At 47.7% G+C, this 23,318-nt stretch overlaps 1 long non-coding RNA gene across 1 annotated transcript in view; it reads right to left on the bottom strand.

The window, feature by feature from the left end:
• Nucleotides 1-22,394, bottom strand: part of LOC109285619 (uncharacterized) — a 57,581-nt gene extending 35,187 nt beyond the window's left edge. Inside the window, exon 1 of the long non-coding RNA XR_009462993.1 lies at nucleotides 21,933-22,394. This is a non-coding gene — a long non-coding RNA (uncharacterized LOC109285619). The remainder of the gene's footprint in view (nucleotides 1-21,932) is intronic.
• Between the last annotated feature and the right edge of the window lie 924 nt (nucleotides 22,395-23,318).

Raw genomic sequence — 23,318 nt, 5'->3', positions numbered from 1 at the left:
GCAACCTGAGTGTTTCCCAGTGGGGGGAATGACTATCCCGGGAATCTTCTATGGCACAGGTGGCCCAGTGGTAACTAGTGGGGCTCCGCCACCCCTACACCCCGTCCTCACACCACCTCGATGAGTTGTCCCACCTTTGTGACCATGTACCTCTTCTTCTAGAGCCTCCCGATTTCTCTCCGGTTCAGGATACCAACTTCCAAGGCCGATTCACTTATTCTGTTATGAGTTGTGTTCACCAGTCTCGCTCGTGTTGTCTGTACTCTCCTAGGAGGAGCTTTTCCCCAACCTTGACTCGACGGGCCAACTTAATGAACTCTGCCATGTCTCTCCTACTCTCATGTAGTCTCCTACCCCTCAACCCCTTTGCACGGGGAAACTCAAAAGAAACACAAAAAGAAGAACAAAAAGCGACTCCCTTCCCAGGTCTCTTATATCAGACCCTGGGTGCCGAGCTCCCTATGGCCTGGCTAGGAGCTGACCCCTGCTAGGGTCCTCCCTTCCCCTCCTTCCCCTGCCTCTATATGCCCTGGGCTATCTTGCTCCTCTCCTCTCTGGAGCATCCCTATCTGAAGATTTCGCCATTCCCTGATGAGTGGCTGGCTCTCCCCCACACTCAGGATCAACGCCTGAGCTCTCTGCAATCCTTCTGTCTGCTTCTGCTGAGGCTCTCTTGTTGGGTAGAGCTCCTACTCCTCCCTCTGGTCCCCAGTACTCCCACCTGCAGTGGTGGTGATTCCTGCGTGTCCTCTGCTGTTTCCTCTGCCGCTGCAACTCTTGCAGGCTGACGGAGCTGCTTCCCGCTCGCCTCTGGTGTTGTTGGCTTGTTCCTGGTCGCTGTGCCTGCAGCCAGTGTCAGAAGCCTCCTTTGGCTCCCTGTTCACTGCTCTCTCTTCCCAGTGATGATCCTGGAAAGGGCCTGGCATCCCCACACTCCCCTGGGTCCTTCCTCCCCCTCCTCCTTGTCCGTCCACCACCTTTATTCCTGCCGGACAGGGATTCCTTGTGACGTCACCGGCCGGCCTCAGCTGAATAAAGGCACGGCTAATGAGCTGCATGGGCTTCTCTCTCTGTTTCTGCTGTGTTGCGGCCCCTGTTAGAGGTAAGTAGTTTTTTCTTGTTTTGTCCTCCCTGTGTGTTTGTTTTTCTCTCTCCTGTCCCTCCTGCCTCTCATAACTTTCTTTTCTTGTCTGAGGTCTTTCCCCCTATTCTCTCCCGGGACACTTTCCATAGGAGATAGGTTGCTGACCCAGAGGTGAGTCTTATGGAAGATGAAGAACACTAGTGGAATATGCATGTCCATGAAATGTCTCAAGAATCAGGATGCCATCTCCCATGACACCTGTTGCAGTTCCTGGAGAAATTTCGTTTTCACTTATCTTTGATGCAGTGGAGTTCAGTGTGATTAATATGACTGCTAGGGACTGTGCAAACCCAAAGAAGCCACAAATGATTTTGTCTGGAAGGAGGACTCTGTGCTATGTTAGTATAAAGACAAATGGCAATTGTGCTGTGTTCTCCTGAAAACTTCCCCTTCCTAGACAGTGAGAGGTGGAATAATTCAAGTATTCCCTGAACTTTAAAAACCCTTTTTCTTATAGATTTTCCTCAGTGTGCGATGCACTTGTCTGATCCTCTTCTAATGTGTAGATAACTCAAGGAAGTGCAAGGTGGCACTTTCCATGTCAACTGCTTTCCTGCACCAATTATTAAAATGAAAAGGCCACCCATTCTTGCTGTTTTTACAGCACTATGAACTTGTATGCCAGGCATCTGAGACAGAAGCAAACAGGATGGGTTTAAACCATGTGCTAAAAACAATCAAGGATTTGAAACAAACTAGAGAGACACCCTCCAGGAAACCCCAGGAAGAATTAAGTTGTACATGGACTCTTGTTAGTCTTTGTATGATAGTATAGGTTGTAATAGGCAATAGGGCTGTGCGAAGTTTCGGTCCCTGATTCGATTTGGTGGAGATTCGGCCCAATTCGGCGGCCAAATCTTCAAATCGAATCAGGAGACCCTTTAATCTCTCTGAATCAAATCGGAACCATCCAAATCAATTTGGAAAGGTTTGGAGATTCTGACATAGAGACAGTTTTAAACGTTTTTTTTACAGCCCTCAAGATACCAGGCAGCTCATGAATGCTGCAGTGGTGGGGCAGATGGAACATCCCACAGGACCATGGGGGGGGCCCTGGGTGCTTGGCAGCAGACATGGAAATGGACCAGAAGCGCTTCCGGGCCCACCGTGGAGCACACTGGGGAGCACCCCCATGCCACCCTGGCTTGGTGACTGGTGCCTCCTGGGTCTGGGGGGCACCTGGGGTCCCCCCATGGCCAATTGCTGGGCTGAGGGGGTGTGCGGAAGCCCCCCAGCATACTCCCCAGTGGACCCAGAAGTGGACTGGAACTACTTCTAATCCGCTTCCGGGTTCACCGCCAAACACATGGGGGGCCCCCTTTGCTCCTATGGGATGCTGCATCTGCTCCACCATTGCAGTGTTCATGAGCCACTCCTGGTACCTCAAGGTATGTAGAAAAAACATTTAAATCTGTGTCTATGGCTGAATCGTTGATTCTCTGAATTAGTGTCAAATCTTCAGATTCTGATTCAGCTGAATTGAATTGGGGACAGTGATGTGAATCAACAAATCAAATCACTGTTCCCAATTCAGGCTGAATCTAAATCGAATATGGCCCATTTTCCACACCCCTATTAGGCACGAGTTGATACTTATAAACCACAAAAGGTATAGCATGCTGTAGCAGAGCCAGGCCCCAAGGGTGACTATACTACTCCCTGGAGGCCAAATGACTATACTACTCCCTGGAGGCTACTGCCTTGCCCTGATTCTGAGTACCCTCCCTTCCAGTCTCACCCACCACACCTTCATATAATTGTTAAGTTATAAAAAGAAAGCTGTCTAAGAGTCCCAGAACCCATCCTTGACCTTCCTTTGCCAGCATCCCCAATCCCCTCCTGGTCCCCACTAACTTGAACCTAGTCTGTTAGTAGTTGGACCCTCTCTGCTTGAGGCACCCATTTTCTTAGGGGATATTCACAGCCTCCAAACCTCCCCTACATCCATGCCCATGCCTTGCAGGTGTTATGCAATATCATTCGAGTGGGATACTTGTCCTCAAAGCCACCTCAAGCCTTTACTCCCCTGTTAGGACTTTGGCCTTCCCAGCTTCTGCCCCTCTATTCTAGCTGGTCCCTTAGCCAAAGCCCACTGTCCTGGAGCTGGCTTTCATGCTCCAGCCCCTTACCTTACCCTCTGGGCCCTTTCTCTCTGCTCTGCCCAGGCCCCAGACTCACTAACCACATTTGCCTGTCCCAGGTTCTTAAATCTCTTCCCTTCCAGGCCCCCTGTCCCTAAGCTCTTCTCCTCTCAGGGCTCTCTAGCACTGTCTTTGCCCCTTCTCAGACCACAGTCCTTGGAATAAGCAGCTCCTATCCAACCACTTTGGCAGAGTGTTTTTAAGATAGAGCTCCTTTCCTGCCATCTGCATGGCTGACTCATCAGGGCTTGCCATCCAGTCGCCCTGGGAGCTTACAATTACAGCTGCAGCTGTTTTCTTGTTTCCCAGCTAGGCTCTGCCCTATGGTCTGCTTGCAGCAGCCTGCTCACCTGGGGCAGTGGTTTGTTAATCCACTGCAGGTGCTCCCCTTTCCCTAATGGTCAGTTCCTTGCCTAGGTAACAGGGTTTCCTCACTGCTTAGAGCCCTGGCAGATAACTTAAGGATGGCTACAAGGAACTATCTGCTGCAAGTTTTCCCTTAAAGTAACAGGAGTGTTAGCTTTCCTGTTACACATGCCTTGTGTCTTGAATCTGGTATCTATTAACAAAGAGATCCAGGCAGAGCATAAATGGGCAGTTCTGTGCTCTTGGTAGTATCTGGACTTTGTGTTCCAGCTCCCAGCCTCCCCACAGGCAGGAGGGGTGGGACTAGGATTCTGCAGGTGTTTTGCCCCTCCCGTGTAATCAGTATGTCTGAAGTGCAACACCTATGCCTCATTTTTGCTGCTTTCTACAATTAGCAACCATAGGTAACTGCTTGTGCTGCCTGTTTGGTTACACTAACCCTAGTGCAGTGGCACATTGGGTAGCAGCTGCTCCCAGTGTCAGACAAAGCAGTAGTGATGATTGCTTTAAAAAAAAAGCACCCCCCCCCTGCCCCCGGCCAAGCTGGTGCCCAGGGTTGATGCCCTAGTCTCCCTGCCTTAGTTACCTTGCTGGGTGTATCTACACATTTCATTAATGTGCTTTTGCTAATGCACATTAAAATTTAGTACCTCCATTGTGAGGTACTAGAAAAGGCATATTATCCTATTTTAATGTGAAAGCATTTTAATTAGTGAAAGCAAACACTTTTTTTGTGATGTTTTAATGTCATTAAAACAGGCTAATGTGCACATGTAGATGTGTAGATTGTGTCCATGTTAGGAATCCTGACAGAGTCTACACTTTAGAACAGAGTTCCCAATAAAGGAAAGAAACCTGTGCTTGAAAAATACCATGAATGGAAACAATATTTGAGATGCAGTTTGAAATCTTTTTTTTTGGTTTTTATGTTTTGTGTTTGAAGCATTACAAAAAATGCTTCCCCATATCAAAGCCTCTCTTGTATAAAGGAGTGTGGAATGCGCCCATTTCCATGCTTCCCCAGGGCTCCATGAAACAACCACATCTTGCTCTGCATCACGCTTATTTGCCCAGTGCCCTGGAATCCAGGCTGAGGAAGTGAAACTTTTGATTTGTTCCAGGCATTCTCTTGGCTGGCACCCACTGTATCACACTAGCTGGCACTGAATGCTCCAAGCAGTATGCTATAGGGCTGTGCGAGGCTTCGGACAGAGCTTCGGATCCAGAGAAGCTTTGGATGCTTCGGGGTCTGAAGCAGCATGTCCAGTTCAAAGCGCTGGCCTCGTTCAGCTTCCCGAAGCGGTTCAGAGCTCCTGAAGTGCTTCGGAGCTCTCGGAGATCTGTCCATAGGGTATAATGGGGAAAAAATAACATACCCATAACCTTGTTGTTTTTTGTCTGATTTGGATGAAATTTTCAGGAGTGGTATAATTTGCAGAGGTCATGATGCCTGCCAAGTTTCAAGAAGATTGGTGTAGGGGTTTGAGAGAAACTGCACCCCATATTTTTGAAAGCAAAACTCATGTCATGTTTAGGCATTACAAGATAGGGGGGTAAAAACTGCAGGAGTGATAGCCTATGCTGAGGCCACAAAGCGTACCAAGTTTCAAGAAGATCAGTGCAGAGGTTTGGGAGGAACGGCACCCCAAATTCTTGAAAGCAAAACTCCTGTCACGTCTGTGTTACAACACAGGGGGGTCAAAACTGCAGGGGTGGTAGCTCTTGCTAAGGCCACAAAGCCTACCAGGTTTCAAGAAGATCAGTGCAGGGGTTTGGGGGGAACTGCCCCTCAAGCTGTGGACAAGCAAAACTCATGCTATGGGTGACACTGCTTGTGTTAAGGTGCAGCGGGGTGACAGCTTAAGGGATGGTGGCCCCTGCTGCAGCCATGATATCTGCCAGCTGTCAAGGAGATCGGTGCAGGCGGTTCTGGGGCCCTGCACCCCTAGCTGCTGAGAGACAAAACTCGTGCCATCAGTGCTTGTGGGACTGACTGTGTCTGTCTTGGGGCGGAGAGGGGAGAGACTACTGCATGCCTGGCTGCTAAGCTACTGTGTTACCAATTACCAATCAATCATGATTCACTCGGGGACCAGCTCAATACACAGGACTACCTAATATAGCCAGTTAGTTGCCATCAATTAGCACCTACAAAACCAGACTAAGGAGAAGAAAGAATCAATACAATCAACTGCCCCAAGACAGACAGTCAGTCCCAAAAGCACCCATGGCACGAATTTTGCCTGTTAGCAACTAGGGGTGCAGGGCCCCAGAACCCCCCAGCACTGATCTCGACAGCTGGCAGGCATCACAGCAGGGGCCACCATCCCTGCAGCTGTCACCCCCCTGCACCTTAACACACACACAGTGTCACCCATGGCCCGAGTTTTGCTTGTCTGCAGCTTGAGGTGCAGTTCCCCCCCAAACCACTACACTTATCTCCTTGCCACTTGGCAAGTGTCATGCTCTAAGCAGAGGCTACCATCCCTGCAAGTTTCATCCAAACTGGGCAAAAAACAACAAAGTTATAGATATTTCATTGATACCCTATGGCCGGATCTCTGAGGTGGCTTCGAAGCTTCAGAGCTGCTTTGGCTGGATTGAGGCGGAAACCCAGTCCGGAGCTCTGGATCAGATTGCGGCCATCTGAAACAGCTGGATCCGAAGCTGGATCGGATCGCTGCCAACTTGCACAGGCCTAGTATGCAGCTTTTCTCTGGCATTGGACATAATGATATAAAATGTAATTATTACTGTTTGTGGTTTTCTATTTGTATACATTGTTACAAGAGACAGGTAGGCTGTTCTGAGACCATAAGCAGTTCTATTGTAACAAGAAACCTGATAAGGGATATAGAAGAGTATAATCATCCTTGAGTGATATCTACAAATCTGCTAAATAGAAAATGCAAGCAGCACATTTTGTTTAAGCTTGAAGCTGTGAGCTAAGAACTCATAAGTCTTAGGATTGCACCATCAATATGGGTGTGTTATGTGGCCTTGGCCAATGTCCTCCAACTCCTCTGCCTTTGCTTTTCCATTATCTTATCTCTTACTTTTTAAAATCAGCTTGCTTTTTATGGGTCCAAGCGACAAACTTGTGTTCTGTTGCTTGGAAACAGATACAAATAATTCAACCCACACAGGCAAATAAATAGTCCAGCGTTCAGAACAATATCACTGGCCTCACCGAGTCTAGCTGAGTGTTTTAATCACCTGGTTCTTTGGATAGTTGTGTGTAAAACATGGTACATTCCAGTTTTGCGTTAAAAATAGCAAACTATTAAAAACATGAAAACTAACCTTCCTTTCTTTCTGACCCTTCCTCACTCCAAATGTGGAAGGTACAATTCTGTAGGTGAACAAGTTGTTCTCAAGGTTTTTCATGTCAAGGCACCCTTACTTTTCAGAACTTAGACAATATTCAGGCAAATAGTGAAGCTTTCCAAACTTCAGGCTTTCCATAATCAGATGGGACCATATTCCAAACATAAATGCAAGGCCTTTGATTTGAGAATGCTTCTTTTGGAAAGAAGCACTTGCTTGGCTATATCCCAAGGTGCTCTAGGGAATGTCATTTACTATAGTAGCAGACTTGTTAGAGACTGCCCCAGCACACATGAGAGGTTAGATGGTCATTGATATCTTAAGCTGCATTTAGAACTGGATTGCAGACTGGGGGACAGTGCTGAATGGTCAGACTCCCCCCCCCCCCCCCCCCCAAGTAAATTGGGTATCAAGACACCCTGGTCCTGTGGATCTTTCAGTTTAAATAAACATAGTGTGGTTCATGGAATACAACAAAGGCTAAACTGAGATGTTTAGTAGTGTCTTGTTCATCCCATTCTTTTTCTGTTGCCTTTGCAGATGTCAGTTTCTCAGGATAAGGACCTGCCTTTTTGGTCACTAATGAGTACTCATGATAATAAGCAGGATCTGTTTTTTCCATTTACTGCAGAAAACTCCTGCTCTAGACTCATGCCAAAGGCTATATCCCTAAATGACCCAGCTGCTGGGATTGGAGAGCCAGGTCTTGGGGACTGTCCAGGGGGCTGTGGGGCATGCAAGTGTGTGTGTGTGTGTGTGTGTGTGTGTGTGTGTGTGTGTGTGCACGCGCGCGTGCATGCGCATGCGTGCGTGTGCATGCACAGCAGGGGTGTGTGGAGGGATAAATATGTGGGGGGGGGCAGGTGCCCACTGGTGCTGGGGGAATGTGTCCAGGTGCGGGGTCAGAGGGGAGGTGCCTGCCCCTCCAGTGTGGGAAGGGGGTGGGGAGGTTCCTTCAGGGGCAGTGGGGAGCAGTGTTGCCAGGCTAGTGGCATTGAGGGCCACTATATATATAATGGTGTTTCGTTTTAAATCACAGAAAAACATGATTTTTATTTTTTTTTAAATCAGAGAACCTGGAATTTTTTATCAGAGAATTTGCAAATTTTAAACCAGGATCACTGAAAATAGGTGGTAGATCTGCATTTACGTAATTAATGTTCTGAGGTCATAGTGCTATTTATAAGAAGGTGTATAGGTAAATGAAAGGGTGGCATGTGCTGCTCAGGTGAGTTAACCTAAATAGGTAAGTAGATGTTAAATGTGTCTTGGAAGCAAGAAGAAGGAACATAAAAACTGAGGAAGCCAGTGAGAGGATCTGAAAAGGCATATCCAGTCAGCAAGCGAAGTGTTTGCAGAAACCAGGGTTACCAAGGCTGATATACTATGACAGAAAAACATCCTGACCTAGAAAGATACTGGTAGGGTCCACTGTGCAAAAGGAACAGTGATAGTTCCTGCCCAGCTGTAGAGTAAATACTGCATTATGACTTATCACTACTTTGTACAGAAGTAAGAAAAGCCTGAAAACTGTGGCTCAGAATTCAAATGAATACAAACACTTGTGTTCAGCCACAGTCCCTAATCTGCCAGAAGTATTTGTCTGGTTTTGTTCAGTTGCTTTGAAATTAGTTAGGATTCTACCACTTTTGTACAACTGATGGAAGACAGACATATATTGTGTGTACACCAGGGTGATTGCGGCTACAGACTTGAGTCAGAACCAAACTTTGGTTATGACAATTATTCATTTTAATCTTTCTTAGAAGTAACCACGAGCATCTGGGAAACCTTCACGCTCTGGATTTATAGGCTTTGCTCACATGTAAAAGTTTTATACATGCACAATACAGAGGTATGAAAAACCAAGAACTAGCCTGTTAAGTTTAAAGCTATTGTAAATGAGGGTGTCTAGTGTGACTGGTTATTTAAATAAGCAATTGACCACAAACTTGTTCTTGGTCCCTCCGCTTCCTCATTTTTTTTTCTGTCTTATGATTGTTAGAAACTATAAAGTCCTCAGGGGTGTGGTGGGATGAAGGTTGTTGTTCCTTCTTTAGAAAATACTGTGTTGACCCCCATGACCTTTACGTCTTTCCCAATGAGAACAAAGTTTTGCCAAGAATCCCCTGCCTGTATTGTTCCAGTTACCCTTTGTCCTATTCCCATGTGCTACAGCCATCTAGTATGACCTGAACATCAGCATGAATCTTCTAGTGTCTGCACTTTAGTGGGTTATAACTGAAAGCCTTGTGGCAACAAGCTGGTGACTGAGTAACTTGATATTTTCTTAAGCCAGTTCAAATATGCATTGTTCAAACAGTTTCTAACTAACCTGGGCCACTGGCTGGAGGTTGGGTGCTGAAAGTGTCCAAAGTAAAGTAGTCTTTTACTTGTGCTTAAAATATAAATCACAACTGATGAACTGTCCATAGCTACCCTGCTTGCCTTCCCTGTATTGCAAGACTGCCAATGAAAAAGGGGTAATCCAAAAGGGCAGGTGAGATGGTTTGTTAGGGTGCATTTCTCCTTTAGAAGGGCAGATTTTATTTTAGTCCCCAATTGTTTCCTAGCTGTGTTAATAATAGGTAGCTCTAAGTAGGCAGCTCTCTCAAGGAGGCCAAGCTAAGGGATTGTGCCTCCCTATAAATGTCACTGAAAGCCATATAAACAGCATGTAGATGCTGCTGTGCTGAGTGCCATATATATTGTAGCATAAGGTTCCCAACTTCAAAATGAGATATCTATACTATAACCCAGGGGTTGGGCAACCTACTCCCCATGGGCCAGATCCAGGCTGCAAAGACATTTTAACTGACCTAAGAAGCAAGCCAAGAAATGATATTGTCACAGCCTGCTCTTAGTAAATCTTTCTGCCATCTAGTGGCAGATATCTAATAACTGCCAACTCCCGCTCATTTTGGAGAGGAGCTATGTTAATCCAGCCTGCTGCTAGTGAAAGGTTGCCAACCCCTGCTACATTCAGTCAAGAGGGACCAATTCTTTGAGAGCCAGAACTAGTGTCATACACACAACTTTAGTTAGAGGGCCCTGCTACATCACTCACACACTCACACTGCAAAAAAGAAAGATCTGGCACAACTTAATCCCCTCTGATGGTCTCTAGTGACGAGCCAGCAGTGAAACATATTTGTAGTTTTTTAAAATGTATTTATTTTATTTTATTTTTTAAAGAATAAAGGCAGAGTGTAAGCCCTCAAGGAGCTTCAGGAACAGCCCTGCATCTATTCTTTTGAAACCTTTTACCATTGTCATGATCCATTTCACTATTCTAGATTTCACTGGATCTCATGGTGGTAGAAATAGATGCCAGCATGGACTAATGGATTTAGCAAGCCTGAACAGTTCTGGTGCCAAAATAGGTCAGAGAAAAATAGACCAGAAGGGCAAAGTGGTGCCCTATGAAGCATCAAACTGACTGCAATCTAGAATGTGGGAAAAGTTCTCACTGGGGCAATAGTAAACTTGAAATAAAAATTGTACAACTGGACATTACTTGCAACAGAGAAATTCCTGTCAGGTTTTTTCATTGTACCAACTACTTTTGCAGACCAAAAATGGCTTGCTGTTTTTTGACAGGAGGCAGTGCTGCTACTGGACCAATAAAATAGGCGTGGGTGGCTTAATGCAAAATGTTTAGCTTTTGCTTCAAGGACAGTTTTAAAGCATTTGCCTAGATAAACATTAGGGCTGTGCAAAGCTTCTGTCCCTGATTTGATTCAGTGGCCAAATCTCTGAATCGAATCAAAGGACCCTTTAATCTCTCTGAATTGAATCGGAACCCACTGAATAGATTTGAAAAGATTTGGTGATTCAGACATAGATGCAGCTTTAAATGTTTTTTCTACATACCTCTAGGTAGTAGGTGGCTCATGAGTGCTGCAAATACTGGGACACATGGAGCATCCCACAGGAGTGCAGGGGGCTCCCCAGTATGCTCAGAAGCAGACCTGGAAGTGGACCAGAAGCACTTCTGGTCCACTTCTGGATCTGCCAGGGGGTGCACTGGGGCTCCCTACTACGCTCCCCCAGCATAGCAACTGATGACTCCTGGGTCGGGGGGGGGCACTCAGGGTCTCCCTGTGGCAGATTGCTGAGCCAGGGGGCACAGGGGCCCCCCCCAGCATGCTCTCCAGAGGGCCCGGAAGTGGATCAGATGCACTTCCAGTCCACTTCCAGGTTTGCCACCATGCTGGTACCTCGAGGTACATAGAAAAAACTTTTAAAGCTGTCTCTATGTCCAAATCACTGATTCTCTGAATCAACATAGAATCTTCAGATTCTGATTTGGCCAAATCAAATCAGGGACAATGATCAGAATCAACTAATCGAATCACTGTCCATAATTCGGGCTGAATCCGAATCGAATGGGCCTGCTTTGCATGCCCCTAATGAACAGTGCCAAAATTCAGCAGTGGTCCTGCAGGAGACTGATCTTGGTGGCTGATGTGTGGGTGGGAGGGTGCTGCATAGCAGTGTGGATTAGGCTGCATTCCATTGCATCTGTATAGAGGGCCAGCATAGGTAGGGCTGGGAGCTACTGGTGGTGGGGGTTTGTACTGTTAAAGGTACCCTATGTGAAGAGCATATTTTGCATCCTGTGCAGACGCCTTCTCTTGTAGTATCATACACACTCTAAATGTCATTGCAACCTGTTTTACCATGTTTTGTTCTCAACGAATGTAGTTTGAAATAGGAGTAGAGTTCTGTTTTCTGTTCTTGATTGTTTGGGGATTTTAAACTCTTTAGGTATAGTTTAGTAGCCATAAACACTAAGAATCTGTTTTTAGGGGAGGGGGGCGAGGACTCAGTGATAATTTGCAGGTATTGAAATTAATGCACGGAACAGCTGACGATTAAGTTACTGTGCATGCTAACAAGCATGCAGTAGTTGGAATTTTACATGATACCTACTAAGTACTTCCCAATTATGAAGCAAATGCAGCATGATTTCTTTCTTCTCAACCAAAGCAGAAGCAGTATGGTGATTGCTTTTGGACCTGCTAAACTGTAATTAGCAGGTAACCAAGAGAAAGATGCAATTGCTAACAGAGATAGGTGATCTGTTTTGGAGAAAAGGCAGTGTACTTGGATATTATGGCTAGTAACAGAACAGATGTTCAGTTCACATAAATCAGTCTGAAAATGGCTGAAACTGGCATGAGATAAACCTGGTTGAAACATGATGCAACTGATTTGGCTCAAACCAGTTTATGCAATGTCTGTCCCAGACTCCTTGCTGGTCTAAGTTAAATCAGAGTCTTCCAGCACCCCAGATGCTTTGCAACCCTGGGCAGAGCTCTGCTCTCTTTTCCAGCCCAGCAGGGCTGGCCCCTCCCCTCTGCTCCCTGGCTGCGGCTCCAGCAGAGACTGAAGGTACAGAAACTTTGCTTCCTTCTGCTCACCTCTCCCCCTCACTACTTGCTGGTCAAGCAGGGATCCCCCCTCTACCTTACACAGATACCTCTCAGCATTAGCTAGCATACCACATGCTGGCTACATTCTGTACTGTGAGAGACAGGACAAAGGAAGACAGCAATGTGTTGGCTTAGGGCTCTTTGCAGCTAATCAACAGGTAGCTAGTAATATCCCTCCAGTTCTCCCTTGGAAAAAGTTGTTTAAAAAGAGCCTGAACTAATGAGTGAGGCTTTTGTTTTCTTAATAGGTGAATAAACACTGAGTTAGGGGTGATAAATGGTATATTATCTACTCCCTGCTGGGCAGCTCAGGATGGGTGGAGGGAACCCCTCCCTAATCAGAGCATCCTACTGGAGCATGGCTACACCCCCTTCAGCTCAGCCCTATGGAAGGGATGGGAGGGCTGCTTTAGAGCCCCCTGGCTTCCAACCTGAGCCACTGCAGGCATGTGCCTGCATTTCTGGAATGAAAAGGGAATGTGTATCCACCTCCAAATTGGTTCAAGTTTTGCAGGTTAGACTAACCTGCAAAGATTAAATCAATTTAGACTTGGACTTTTTGAATATCTGTCCCTAGCCTATAAGCTGAAAAGATACAAATCACATCAGTGGGTAAGTTTAGAGGAGTGCATTGTTTTCTTGGTTCTGTTGTTGTTACATACACAGCCTAACAGTCACTTAAGAGTTGTTTTGCAGATTCTGAGAACTTTTTTGTAACATGCCAGATGTTCAAGCAAGTTGTCCCATGATAAAAATTAGGGCTGTGTGAAGCTTCAGTTCCTGACTCAATTCGGCCTGATTCAGTGGCCGAATCTCTGAATCCAAATTGCATCAGGAGACACTTTAATCTCTCCGAGTTGAATAGGAACCCTCCGAATTGATTCAGAAAGACTCAGTGACACAGCTTTAAATGTTTTTTCTACATACCTCAAGGTACCAGGTGGCTCATGAATGCTGCGATACTGGGGTGGATGCAGTGTCTCACAGGAGTGTGTGGGGCTCCCCAGCATGCTTGGCAGCAGACCCACAAGTGGACCAAAAGCACTTTCAGTCCACTTCTGGGTCCGCCAGGTAGTGCTCTGGGCCTCTCTCATAGCCCCCCAACTCAGCAACTGGTGCCTCCTGGGTCGGGGGGGGGCACCTGGGGTCCCCTCATGTCTGATTGAGGAACCAGGGGGATCTGGGGGAGGGCGGGGGGCAGTGCATTCCCTGGCAGACCTGGAAGTGAACCAGAAGTACTTCCAGTCCACTTCCGGGTTTGCCGCTGAGCATGTGCACCTCCCCCCCCCCCCCGGTGGGATGCTCTATCCACCTTAGCATCGCAGCATTCATAAGCCATGCCTGGTACCTTGACATATGTAGAAAAAACATTTAAAGCTGTATCTATGGCTGAATTGCTGATTCTCTGAATCAGCATAGAATCTTCAGATTTTGATCTGACCGAATCCACTTGGGGACAGTGATCCAAATCAACTAATCGAATCACTGTCCCCAATGACGGCTGAATCCAAATCTGAATAGAATACGACCTGTTTTGCACACCCCTAATAAAAATGGTAAACCTGTCACAGAATTGACCTACACCTCAGGTTTACATATCTATCTTTTTTCATGCAGCATCATCCTGCAACAATGTTAACATTTGCTATGTTGCTTATTTTAAAGGGCATGAGGGAAGCCTAGGCTGGGGAGCCACTCTATGGTGTGGGCTGGCCCTTGCACTCTTTACACTTGCAGGCACACAGTTCCCCATTGAAGACTGATTCCTCCTTGCCAGGCTGCCTGTGTGCTGGGATCTTCACAGGGAACTTTAAATGGGAATGTATGCAGCCCAGACTGTGCTGTGTCTGTGCCTTTTGAAGGTCTGGGCATGCAGAGAGCCTGGGATTGGGAAGTGGCTCCCTGTAAACCAACCTATTCAAAGGGTACATGTGTAGGTGGAAGCTTCTTCTTGGTGCAAGGTTCCTTAAGTGTTGGCAGATGTATGAAGATCTGAGGAATTTTATCCTAGATTCCCAAAATTGCACATCCTGCCACACCACACTTTGAATGTCTGGCATGGCAGCATGCACAATTTTTGGGATCTGTGATACTTTTCCTTAGATCCCATCATGCAATTAAATGAAAGCACTTAGAATCGCTACCTTTGTTATGCAGTGAGGCCCCTGAAAATGCTCTTCAGCCAAAACATAATGAGCATTCATTGCTGCAGAGTACTTTTAAAATGATCAATCTCATGAAAAATTAACCCTCAATAAATCACCTATTAGCTGAAGGCACTCTAAGGCAGAGCACCTTATGGAACAAAGGTTAATTTCAAGTGATTCTGCCTGCATCCCATGTGCCCTTCTGAAGCTGGGCTAGTGGTTTGTGCCAGACAGCACCAGCCCAGTTCTGCCCCCAGGTCTATTATAGACAGAAGAGTCTCTTCCCTGTGCAGCAATGGAGGGGACAGGAGGAAGATGGTAAAAAGGATGGGAGTAGGAGAAGGTACCCCTGCTGGGGTCTTGGGGGGGGGGGGCCAGCCTGGGCCCATGAGGTGAGGGGGTTCTGTTCCCCCTCCCTGCCCGAATATCTGGCCATGGCAAAGTTGAGCTGGCAGCTGCATGCTGCTGCTATCAAGAGGCTCAGGCAGGGGGGTGGGAGAAAATGGAGCCCCCCTGCCTTGCAGGCTCAGCTTCTCCCAAGATGCTAGCTGGGTTAACTGGGGGAACCTGTGAGGCAAGGGGGGGCCTCCCTTCTCAGTCCCTCCCCAAACCCTGAACCTCTTAAAAGCAAAAGCACATAGTTGTTGGCTTCGCTTTGGTGGCCAGAGCTGGGGTGGGAAGGTAGGGTGGAATGGAATGGAGCCCCCTTGCCTCACAGGTCTTCCTCAACTACTCAGGCTGGAATATTGGGAGGGGGTGGAAAACAGGTTCTGCAAGCCTAGGGGGCTCCCTTCCCCAAGTCCCCTGCCCAGCTCCACCTGAGCCAGAGTCTCTTGACAGAGGCAGCACACCACTGCTGGCTCAGCTTTGTCATGACAGGGGTGGCAGAACAGAGCCCCCCCTCCCAGCTCTGTGTGGCTTGGCCCAGCTCCCCCTTAGATCCCAGCAGTGGTAGTTGGGGGGACATGTGGCAGGGGGGCTGAGAAAGGGGGCAGTTCTGTGGCCTCCTGGGAGGCTGCTGGAGCACTGCTGCTTGCTAGTCAGGGCCAGTGCAGGCATCCCCAAGCCCCCCCCCCCCCCAACAGGTAGGATGAGCCCTATTTGGTTTAGTGGTGTTTTAACTCATGGTTGTGTAAAGTGCCATGTTCTTAATGTAACAGTGACAATGACAGTTCTTAATGTCACCAGCCCCAGAATCCTTCAGTACAGACACCAACTGGATCCCTCCAATTAGGCAGCCTATTCCACCCTCATTTTGGGCTGCCTAGCTCCCTGAACACTTCTCCCTCTTGGGCATGGTCCCCATGGGACCTTTGGCCACAAAGACCCTGGCCTCACCTTCAAGGCCAGCCAGAAACCCCAGGCCCTCAGCTCTGGGCATCTCTCACGGTGGGCCCCTGGCCCTTTTGACCTTTCTGGTCCTGGCCCCAGCATTGACTAGTGAAGGGTGTTTAAAGTCAGGCTTCTGAGCCTCTAGCCCACTCCCTAACCTGGGTCTGCCTTCTTGGCCCTACTATGGGGTAACCCACACAGTTGTGGACCTAGAGCTATTAAGGCACCCCAACCTGCTTTTCACCAGGGTGGTAACTAGCCTGTTATTTCCTGGGGCCTCCTGCACCACTGAGAGCCCCACCAGGCCACCCACTCCTGGCAGGGTGCAGTTTTAGGTCATGCCCAGGACCAGGAGCCTCCAAACATTCCCCTTAAGCTCCTGGCCTTACCTCCATGGGTATTGCTTACAGCCAGGCAATATTTCTGCCTGGCCTGCCAGTACCGAACTGCTCTGTTTATATAGGCAGCCAGAGATCTAAAATGGCCACCACAGTCAAGCACCTGCTGGCTGCTTGGTTCAGCCCTTAAAGTGGGAGGCACCAACCGTTCCCTCCCACAGCCTGGCATAGGCCTAAGAAGCTTCTTCACTGCACAGTATGTTGCTTATAGTAGTAGATGGCTGCAATGTGCAGCAGCATAGATAGGCAGTCCATGGGGTAGCTTATATGATTCTCTCACTTTTCCCTTTTAAAAATCTAACCACCGAGCCTTTTCTCAGGGACATTCTTGGTTGAGAAGGGTTAGAGTTTGCATCCTTTGTGTCTCAACTGTCCTACTTCTGGGCTAGCCACAGCACTGTTACATGTCTTTACTAACAATATATGATACTCCTATCACTTCTCCCCTCATTGTGAGAGAGCAGCAGACTTCAGACTTCACACTCAGAATATACACCTCCTGTCTGGCAAGCACTCTGTGGTGCTTCTGCACTAGCAGGTTGCTCTTGGGCTACTAGCAGTCCACCATAAATGCTAGTTTGTGAAACAAGCTGATGTTGCTCAGTAGTTGTTTGTGAGGACTGGAAGCTGAGCTGGCTGAACTCTCAAAAAATGGAGCCTTCTAATCTGGTAAAATCCTTCTGCTTTAATTGCTTTTGGTGCTCTGCAGTCCAGGCTGTCAGCAATGTCAGAGACAGGCCCAAGTATCAAAATACTAGTTCTGTATTTAGTGTGGGGTCAAAACTGAATAGTGGATGGTGGAAATTGGAAAAGAGCATGTTGTGGGTTCCTGAAGTATTTTTTTGCCACTATCAGACTAGGTCCAGACAGCTAAAATTGTACCTATGCTGACTTTATTTCTCATATCTCTAGGCAGGCATCTGTACAGTAGTTCTAGACTGACCGTTGGTGAGACTGAAACCAAGGAGGAAATGATGAAGCCTTACTGGTGCAGTTTATTCACTGTGGTTAGGAATTGCCATCAGTAGACAGTTGATTCACAGAAATGCAATATAATCCTGATGATGAGTCCTCATTGCTGGGGCTGATTAGCTAATGGGAAATAGATATTTCACCCACTGAGGGAAGCTGAGCGATAGGTTCTTCTCCATCTATTTTCCATTCCAAGAAAAGAGCTACATTTTATATTTTAGGTGGGGGTTGGGGTGGGGAGATTGGGGTTTGTTTGTTTTGGGTTTTTTTTTTTATATTCTCAATTTGCAAGCCTTTCTATCTAGGCAAAGAAATTAGGGGCTCAGTTTCTTTTCTTAGCACAAGCACAAATCTATTTCCACTCCCAAAATGATAGTTCAGGCTTTTGGGGGCCCTTGATAATTCATATCCTGTACTAAGTCATGGTTTAAGCAAACACTATTTGAGAAGAGGGTGGAGGGAAGGCAGGTACTGCAGTTAAGCCTATTGGCCTCTTAGTTCAAAAAAAAAATTGTATTCCTTGTTGGCTAAGTATAGATCATTTTGTAAAGTCTCAGATTATCTGATCAAGCTAGCTTTCAGATGCTACTGAATCAGATTTCATCAAAGGAAGAGTTATAACAACTGCCCTACAGAGTAAAGTATAAAGCCACTTATTTCCAAGTGATTTGTTTTATCAGTCAGTGCCATCATGGAACCTGATTTTATTCTCTGGAAGTGGACTCTGGTTTCAGTGCATGAAAGTATTCACAAATCTGTTTTGTAAAATATGACTTATGTGGGCAATTCAGTAATTGGTCATGTAAGTAGTATAAAATGTGCTTATAAATATTAGAGATTGAAATTAAGCCCTTTATAATATTAGGGCAATGGAGGCCGTGTCTTGTACGTTAGACTGCGGAACTAATAATATGTGGTGTACAAAAGCAAAGGATCACAGAAAGGTTAACTAAAGACCTTCTTCCTGGGTTCTCAGCCAGGGGAATGACATGTAAGGCTGCTTGTAGCCATGGAAAAAAAATGACACTTTACTTTAAACTTGGCATGCTCCTGTGCTGAGCCCAGTGCATGACCTAGTTACACCCGGCTTTTCCACTATCTTGTAGAGATCGGGCACTTTAGTGGGACTTTTTCGGCACTTTTATCTAATAGCTGTTTGAATCAGCTTTAGCTAAAAGCACCAAAAAGCCCTGCAGAAGCCAGGGCCAAATTACCCTTTTAGTGGGCTCTAGACAAACACACTTGTGGGACTGGTTGAGACCCCGCTCTCCACCTTGGTGCTGCCGCCTGCTGGAAGCAGGGCTTGAAGCCACTGCTAGGAAGCAGTCACCATGGTGGCAAGGCTGGCGGAGGGGAGAGGAGGGGATGGGAAGGGCAGGGAGGGAGATGGGGCCATTCACACTGCCACCACAGAGGGAAGAAGGACTACGGCCCCCTGCAGCTCAGGACCTTAGGTATGTGCCCAGTTTGCCTATGTGTTAATCTGGCCCTGGCTGAAGCTCCTGATCTCTACAGATGCTGCAGAGCTGGGTCAAAGTAACACACTGCTGCTTCCAGTAGAGTGTGTTTTGTTTTGTTTTGTTTTCCCACATCTGTCAGCACCCTAAGTAGCTGTTCCAACAAGGGCAGCCTAGGATACCCTCAAAACTATTCTAACTGGGGATGGGTCAAACAAGCCTCAGGGCCTTCATACATGGGCCTTTTAGCCTTTAGCTGTTTCATTTCAACCATAGTAAGCATGACCATGCTGTATTAATAGTTAGAACATGTTCTGAGCACTTGCACAGTAAATGAGTGATGTGGTATAGGACTTCACTGAATCAGACCCAGTCTTGGCACTGGACAAGAGCTGGTTCAAGAGTCTGTTGTAGTCCCAGGGCTGGGACCAACAATCAGCAAGCTGAGCTGCTATTATGGATTGGGAGTTTTGTGTACAGTTCCCCCAGGTGCATTTGACACAGCTCAGATTGACCTGGCTGTCTAGCGGATTGGATCTAAGCTAAGTTTTCCACCCCCACAAAATGGAGAAGAGCAGAAGATACCACAAAATCTACTAAGGATCTATCTCATGTGAGAAGCATTTGGATACTAATGATGGTTCCTAGAGGAATTTTGGTAATAAATAGCCATTTCTTTACTCAGCATGACTTTTTTACTTCGGTGTCATGCCTCCATAACTGATTCTTATTCTTTAAATCTTTTTTTAGCCTCCTTTTCATCTCTAAAACTGAAAAAAATATTATGTATACAAGGGCATACCTGAAAACCAAGCGTGATGTCTACAAGGTAACAGATTTTACCTATATTTTGCTTTCATGACTTACAATCTTTTATAAAAGAAAACAATGTAACATCATGGGGTGCTTTTTTAAGGAAGAGATACAAAATTATCTTTGCATTGATCTTGCACTTACTGTGGTTCTTAGAGTCATTGAAAGATCATTAATAATGACTGTATTCTTGAGGTTTACTAATGGACTTGCTCCTTCAGCTTGCTTTCAAGGTAACCTTTTCAGTTTACTACATTTTTTAAGTATTTGAGTACAAACCTAATACGAATTCAGGCTTTCATCCTGCTACATCCAGCTTAGTGCACTTATTATCAGTCTCTTCCAAGGTAAAACTTGCATGTCATAGGAGTGTGATTTGACTAGATGGCAATCTTCCCTCTTAACTGGTAGGGAATCAGTGTGTAAAAGAAAGACATCTCGGGATCCTGTCAGATGATAGACTAGGGGCAGGCAATTATTTTGGGTGGGGCGCTGCTTACCGAGTTTTGGCAAGCTGTCAAGGGCCACAAGGGTAGCCCTGCCCCTTGACAGGTGCCCCACCCCCTGGTTGCCATCTTGGGATGGAAGTCCCACCCCTAACCTCTGACCTTTGCCACTGGAAGTCCTCCTCTTGCCCCTAGAAGTACTCCTTTGGGGAAGAGAGTCTGCCATCTTAGGGGGAAAAACCCAAATTATATACTAAAAATCAAACACCCATAATAATATATTTTAATTTAATTTTTTTTAATTGTCCTGATTTGCATGTGTTTGCGCTTTATATGAGGAAGTGATTGCATACTAGCTCAAAATGCAGTCTTACTCTTGTATAGTACATGGGGTGCGCAGGGGTGTTGGGGTGTATGGGTGGGTGGCTGTGGGGTTTGTGGGGAGATGTGGGTGGGTGGGTATGGGGGTTTGTGGGGGTGTATGTGTGGGGGGTATTTGTGGGGTGTGTGATTGTGTATGGGGGAGGGTGTGGCTGTGGGGTTTGCAGGAGGGGTTTGAGGGTATGTGGGGTGTGCATGGGAGTGCCCTGTGCATGCCTCCCTGAGCTGGTCAGCACTCACCCCCACCTTGCAACAGCCTGGAGCCCAAGCGACCTGCAGCGCCTCCCCATCACCACCAACAGTGCAAAGTCCCAGCATGCCCCGAGTCTGTTCTGCACCACCTTGCTGCAGGAACCAGTACGTGCAGCCGCAACCCTGCGCACCCCTCCTTGACTCCAGGCTCACTGGTCGGGGCTCAGCAGCAGCAGCTGCTGCTATTGAGCAGTAACTGCTGCTCATCATGGGGGAAAGCATTCCCCCTCCCCCCTGCACTGCTGCCAGGCAGGTTTTGGTGTATCTGCCCAGAGCCCGTGCCATGCTAGGATGCAGTGTGGCTCCTTCGCTGCTGCCTCTGGGCTGCCCAGCATGGCAGCAGTGACCATGTGGAGCAGCAGCAAGGCAGCTCACAAGTGGTAGTGAAGGAGGTGCACCGCAGCCTAGCATAGCACGGGCTCTGGGAAGATGCAGCTAAAATTGCCTGCCAGCGGCAGGGGGGGTGGGGAAGATTTCCTCCATGCCAAGCAGCAGTATCTGCCCAGCTGTTGCTGCAGCTCATCCCCGATGGGCAAGCCCGGAGCTGGCATGGGGCCCAGGCTGAGCAGCAGTGGTGTGGAACAAACTGCTATACAGCATGAGGGAAAGGCATCCCTTCCCCTTCTGCTATTGGCGCTTCCTGGTGCAACCACTCAGAGCCTGCACAGGGTTGCTTGTGCCTGCTCTGTGCCACCACCACTGCCCCATGGGGCAGCCCAGAGGCAGCAGTGACATGGCGGAGATACAGGACAGCCCCATGTGGGTTCTGAGTGGCTGCACCAGGAAGCGCTGGCAGCAGGAGGAGGACGGGCAAGAATAGGGTCAGGGCTGTGCATGCTGGTCCCTTCCTGTACTGTGAAGCTGGGGTGGGGAGACTGGGAAAGAGCATGTGTGCAGAAGCCAGTGACAGCTGGATGGGAGCACGGGGCCTGCACTGGTGTACCGGGACCAGCGCTGGCAGGGCCCAGAGTGGGATGGCAGGAGCATGAGGGATCCCAGCTGGCTGGGGCTGTATGGTGGAAAACTCAGGTGTAACTAGGTCATGCACTGGCTAATTCCAAGGACCCCTGCCAGCCCACACCCCACACTCCTGCCACCCCACTCTGGGCCCCAGGACACCAATGCAGGCCCCGTGCTTCTGTGTGCCCTCTTGCTTCCACTCCTCCCTGCTCCCACTGCAGCTTTTCCTATGTTCCTGTCCACCTGCTGGCCATTCCATGTCGCTCCTGGCTGGACTCAGTAAGAACTGGCCCGGCCCTTTGGACCAGGGTGATCGCCCACGGTCCTCCCCTGCCTCCCTGTCCCCCTCCCTTCTTACCTGCTCCAGTGCAGGCAGACACAAACACCTGCACAGTCCCAGGCCAGAAGCCTCTGCTAGGCAGATCCGTTCAAACCTAATGGTCCACTGAGCTATGTGGTTAAGGTACATCACTTTCTTAAGTAATAGTACATAAGGGAGTGATATGTGCCTTTGACCAGGTACTCATTTACAGCTGGGTCAACTGGGGACATAGCTTCTGATATGAGTCCAGAGCAGGAGTTGATTGCATACTTGTAGAGCTACAGAGAGACAGATGAAAATACAAAAACAAATTTGTTCTCTTAATAACTACTCCAAGGCTTTATTTAGCATGTTCAAAGAAGTGGTATTTCAGTCCTATTTTTTTAAACTGTGTATTAATAAATGACAGATTAGTACAGCTACTCAAAACTGTAAATGCATGAACTTCCCTTTGGAATTAAACAAGTCACTGAAAATAAAGAGGTGTTAACAGCAGTTGGAATAAAGCTGTCCTCTCTGTTACTCAGTTGTCACTTCTGAAAATTATTAAAGTTATGACAGCGAGGCCCCCTCTACATGTTGCAGGTATCATGCAATTACCTTGAGAACAGCTACATGTGTAAAGTACCTGTCAGCTAGGGACAGAATTTACACACAAACAAGTTTAAGATTAGGGACAGAAGTTACACATAAACTGGTTTAAGTGATCAGAAACTGGTTTAAGCCTGTACAAAACAGAAGTTCAGTGCACATAAACCAGTTTCAAAACTGGCTAAAACTGGTTTGCGATAAACTTGGTTGAATGTAGTATCAGACTTAACTCATTGAGCTCAAACAGGTTTATGCAATGTCTGTCCCAGACCCCTTCCTGGTTTAAGTTAAATCAGAGTCCCCCAGCATCTTGGCATGCTCCGCTGCCCTTGGTGGGCCTGTGCTCTCTGTTGCAATGGAGTAGGGCTGGCCCTGCCCCTCTGCTTCCTAGCAGGAGCAGGCAGGGGTTGGGGTATGGCCAGACACTGCCCCCCCTAAGGTGAAATAGGCAGGGAAGATGTTTATTCCCCCCTGCCTCCTCTGTCTCACCAGCATGGACCTGCCCGGCACTTCTTCACTCAGTGCTCCAGCGTTGCAGGCATGGCCAGCCCTGGCAGTAGCCTCAAGTGAACTGGCCAGGGCAAGGGTTTAATTCCCCCCTTCCCTGTCCCACCAGCATGGACCTGAGCCAGGGTCCACCTGGCACTCCTCCTTCACTGCTCCAGCAGTGGGGACGAGGACATGGCCAGAGACTGGCCAAAATGGCCCCCTGAGGCAGAGGGGACAGGGAGGGGGTTTATTCCCTCTCTACTCCCTCTATCCCCAGGGGACTGCAGCCAGGGTCTTCCTGCCCCAACCACCACCACTGATCCCTCCCTGTGCAGGGTGAGT

This window comes from Alligator mississippiensis, chromosome 6 (assembly GCF_030867095.1).
Source record: "Alligator mississippiensis isolate rAllMis1 chromosome 6, rAllMis1, whole genome shotgun sequence".
Lineage (NCBI taxonomy): Eukaryota > Metazoa > Chordata > Crocodylia > Alligatoridae > Alligator > Alligator mississippiensis.
Note: the sequence above shows the minus strand (reverse complement) of the source record. Positions and strands in the feature narration are given on the sequence as shown.